This window comes from Papaver somniferum, chromosome 1, assembly GCF_003573695.1.
Source record: "Papaver somniferum cultivar HN1 chromosome 1, ASM357369v1, whole genome shotgun sequence".
NCBI classification, from domain to species: Eukaryota; Viridiplantae; Streptophyta; class Magnoliopsida; order Ranunculales; family Papaveraceae; genus Papaver; species Papaver somniferum.
Window position 1 is genome coordinate 90,630,030 of NC_039358.1, and position 5,331 is coordinate 90,635,360.

Here is a 5,331-nt window from a genome sequence, read left to right on the forward strand (position 1 = left end):
GTAAGCTTTCGCTTTAGCCAAATTCATCTTTACCTAGTGACGAATGTCATGTTATGTTTCAATCACTTTGGAAATTGCTCTGACGAAAAATGGTCTATGAATAACGGCTACATAACGTCCTCTGAGAATGTTTCAATGATTGAAATGAGAGTTTAGATTATATAACCATTGGTAGGATATAAACATTGTTGTGGAAACACATATATGTATAAGTCCTTATTCCTTGAACCAAAGTTTGCGAACTTTGTTGATCAAGAGAAACGGAATGTGGCGTGAGCCAAGTCCGCGAACTCAGTCCGAGAACTGACGGAAGTTCTCGACCCGAGAATTTCTGCTGGAGTTTGTGAACTCCTTCCGTGAGCTTAAGCCTGCGAACCCAGTCCGCGAACTTGAGCAGGTTATATCTGAAATCGGTTGTTCTTGGACTCATGTTTATTTAAACTAAGGAATGCTTTTGCAAACCGTGGCTATAAAGTTCATGAATCGATTCGAGTGAATGAAACCGTTTTTGCTTCGATTGTGTCTTGTGTAGTTACATAAGATCTAAGCAATTGAACAACTCTCTATCTAGTTCATTTGAGTCATTTGAACTAGTTATGGTGACGAAGAATATGGTGGATATGAAAGTGATCATATGGCTAACCATTTGGTTAACTATTGTTGAACCAACAAATATTAATGTTTGGGAACGGTTCGTAAATCCAAAATTGGACATTTCATTTGTGTGTAACAAGCTAAGTTTTTAATCCAACGGTTGAGAAATATTAGCTTGAATCTTATCAGGTTTTCATTTAACGGTGAATATTGAATGCTTTGTTACCAAGCTAACATTGATTGCAAACCCTGATTTGAAAGACTATATAAAGGAGAACTCTAGCAACTGGGAAACCTAATCCCCACACCTTACGTCTGATACTAGTTGCATAGCTAGAGTCGATTCTCCTTTAACCTTTGGTTTCTTCTTCTAAAACCAGGTTAACGACTTAAAGACTTCATTGGGATTGTGAAGCCAGACCGATACTACTTTTCTTGTAGTTGTATGATATGATCTTGCATCTTCTATCGTTACGAGTACGATTGTAATAATTGGCTCGAGATTTATATCTCCGATAGGCAAGATAGAAAAGTAATCACAAACACTTCGTCTCATCGTTTGTGATTCCACAATATCTTTTTTCGCTGCGTCGATTAGGATTATTGTGAGGTGATTGATAATACTAGGTTTTTCTTCAGGAATATAAGTCCGGTTTATCAAATGGTTCCTGTTCACCTTGATTTATCAAAAGACGGAACAAAACTCATAGGTATATTCGTGGGAGATGGATTTATCTATCATCGTAGACTTTTCTGTGTGATACAGATTTTTTTATTAAAGCCTTCGACTTTGGGTCGTAGCAACTCTTAGTTGTGGGTGAGATCAGCTAAGAGAATCAAGTACGTAGCATCCTGCTGGGATCAGAGGCGTAGGAGCATAATTGTACCTTGGATCAGTGTGAGATTGATTGGGGTTCAACTACAGTCCAGACCGAAGTTAGTTTGGAGTAGGCTAGTGTCTGTAGCGGCTTAATACAGTGTATGTTCAATCTGGACTAGGTCCCGGGGTTTTTCTGCATTTGCGGTTTCCTCGTTAACAAAATTATGGTGTCAGTGTTATTTCTTTTCCACATTATATATTGTATATAATTGAAAAATCACAGGTTGTGCGTTGTTCAATCAATTAGAATATCCGACCTTTTGGTTGTTGATTTAAATTGATTGACACTTGGATATTGGTCTTTGGTACCATCCAAGTTATCTCTCTAGTATTTGATAATGACTTGCAGATTTCTATTTGCTTGAGTATATATCAAATCGAGAGACTGAGATATAAACTCTTTGATATACTTTTTTATCTAGTCTGACTGTCTAGTTGATTCTCTAGAAAGTATATTGGAGTTTGTCCATACAGATTGCTAAGCGAAATATTGGGTGTGGTTGTTGTACCCCCACTTTTTCAATTGGTATCAGAGCAGGAAAACACGTTTAAGACCTTACAAGTCTGTGTTTGTAGTGATCTGACTCTATGGAAAAGAGTACCATCTCTAATGACGCAACATCAGTTCGGAGACTCTCGGGTGAGCTTCAAAGTCCTGAAACTTCTGAGAAAAACTCTATCTCTGGTTCATTGACTGAACCTGCATTCGACTGGGAAAAATCTCTTGATGATAAGTTGGATGAACTGTCAGATGACAGTGATTTAGAAGAAGGACAAAGTATCGATGAGGAAGTCTCTCAATATATCAAGTTGTTTGACCATGCTTTGAAAGAAAAGAAGTCAACAACTTGCTTGAGTAAGTTTATGACTCCACTTTGTCAAGAAAATAGAAAATTGAGAAAAATCTTTAAAGGATATGATGGCGGATATAATCTCCTAAAATCTATCGTTAAAGATCGTGATAAAGATGTACGCATAAAAAGGTCTGATTGTGATCATCTTCTCCGAAATATCTTTATGTTGAAAGAAAGACTTGCAGAAGCTGAAGCAAGATATGACTCTCAAAAAAATATTTTGATGACAAAGAACTCAGTCATCTTGCCAAAGAAAAATCCTTGGAGACTGACCTTGCAGCTGCTCTTGATAAAGTGAAATCACTGGAAGAGAGTCTGAAAAGATTCAATTCTATCTCTACAAATTGTCTTCTATGATTAGAGCATGTAAAGAACATCATGATACACGTGGTCTGAGCTATAAAGGAATAGACGCTCCAAAAACTAGTAAGATCAATTTTGTTAAAGCTGATGATAATTCTTCATGTGAAAAAACTTTCGCAGCTGGTTATATGGCTAAAAATAAGGATTCTACTTCTTCCAAATCTACTCACACGAGAACAGTTAAGAATAATTCCTTTAACTGCTATTACTGTGGGAATAAAGGACATTCTGAGCGAGGATGTCGTTTCGTTTAAGGAATGAAAAACTTCACAACATGCTTGTATGGATGTTTAAAGAAGTTATCAAACCTGTCTCTCACATTGTTGGAGTAAAGGGAACTTTCGACAATCAATAAAACTACTATGATAAGTCTTTTATTAATTGTGCCTTTGAAACGAAAAATGGTAGAAGAAAGAATGGTGAAGAGTAACTGACTTCTTAAATAACTCTGAAAAGAGGAAAAGACATAGGAGAAAGAAAGAAAAGTCAAGTTTTTTGTCACTCCCTGAAGAAGGCCGCAATTTCAAGAGTTCAGCTCCAGATTGCTTACATATCAATAATCGAGTCTCAGAACTTAAGGTAAGCATAAACAGACTCAAACGGGGTATCAAAAAAACATGGAAAGCGATTGACTCAGGTACTCCTAGTTCCTCTCTTAATAAAACTCCTTCAACTATGTCATGTGATTTGTCTTTAAATCCTTTTGAAGGAGAAAAAGAAGAAGTCAAAATTGATGAGCAAAATGCTCATCCTAATACACCATGACTGCCCAATACAACATCCCTATTTTAATTTAAGAAGGATGCTCATTGTTCTCAAGAAGTGTGTCTTGAGAAGTGCTGTCGAGGTTGTATGTTCTCTCTTCTTGTTTTTTGATCTTTAAATCTGTTGAGCTTCACTCCAGTTTTTCTCTTGTAGATAATCATGATATTTCATCCTTGAGATTTTTTTTTCCTGTTTGCATGTACTTCCTCTAAATAGTTGGTTCTCAACTATTTGTCGTGACTTTCGAACTCCATTCTTCTTTTGGTCGCATCTTAAGGCCGTGACCACCAGTGCACAAACTCCTGGCCCACACGAACGTGTACAAGTTTTCCTAGGGGTTTCAATGGAACTTATTTAAATACTTAGGTGTCATCCCGTGTTACGCTGTTCTGAAAAGTCAAAGGGGTTTACCAATTTGGTGTGCACAATAAATGGAGGAAACGAAGATGATGAAGTCAAGAAGGGGAAGACTATCGAGTTTCATGAGAATCTTGTTTTCATAACATGCCTTCATGCCATTGATCATGAAAATAAACTACCAGTTCAAATATCATCACAACTGGTAGGAAATCTTCTTCAAGATTTTGAAGTCGTTCGTGAACAACTCGGAACTGCAACAAGGAATCTTGAGTTTTTGAAAAACGAACTGAAGAAAGCATCTGATGAGCTCGTCTATGTTCAATCTCTGGTTGCTAACGGATCTAGTGTTTTTCAAATCATGTTCTCTATAGGAGTTTGTTTGCCTAGTAAATATTATATTTTATTTTTTTGTTTAGAAGAATAACTAGAGTTTGGAATATCCATTATTGTGATTACACATAGCTATGTCCAACATTTTCATCTTCATGTTTTTAGATTTATTGGTTTTAATTTCTAAATTTGTTTGGGAGATAATTTTTGCAGTATTAATCTTTATGATTTTATATATTGCATTAGTGTTATGGGATGTGTGTGTTTACGTCCGTGAACTTGACCGTCCCATACCTTGTCAAAAATAAAGTCTTTCGTATGTCGATATTCATATGTTCATAAAAGAATGAATGGACTTTTGACAAATACAAAAGTTAAGCCTATATTGTCAATTTTTTGATGGAAGATAGGTTAAAATCTTTTATTTGCCATGATTATATCTATTAAATATCATTATGCAAATAGTGATGGAAAATAAAATGAATCCTTGTGTATTCCGTAGTAATTGATCTTCCCTGATCCATATTTTATGTATTAAGGCTCCGTGAAGTGTCTTATGTTGAGCATTGAACGACCAAGTTGGTTATTTTCATGATTACTATGTTGTTGTTCAGTAAGGTACTTTATGTCGAGCATATTCAACTAAATTGATCATCTTGTTTGGTTATTTAGTTGTTGCTCCGTAAGTTTTCTTATATCGAGCATGACCAATTAAATTGATTACTTTTCTGATTAGCTTGATTTGTATTTCGATTAGATTAATTATGGGTTCTCTTGTGATTAATCTAATTGTAAATTTTGAGTCTCCATAAGTTCACTTATGTTGAGCATTTGTCGATTAAAATAATCATAGGTTCTCTTGTGGTTAGTTTAATTGAATATTTTGGATTCAAATACATACTTGTATGTGATTTGTTATGTCCAAATAAATCCTTCTTTTCTTTCGAAATTAAGGTCGAGCTTGTTGTTCTTTCGGGAATGACATTTTATGGGGGAGAGTTCTTTTGAACTTGTGCTTAATTGCCAAATCTTTGTGGGGAGTGCGGCTGTGGAATATTATAGGGGTTATTTTGTATATTTACAAACTCCTTGATTAATGCATTTATCTTCGGCTTTATGATTGCATCTAAATAAGATGATATACTTTTGCTTTATTTTGGTCAAGAAATGTCTCTTTCGGAAATT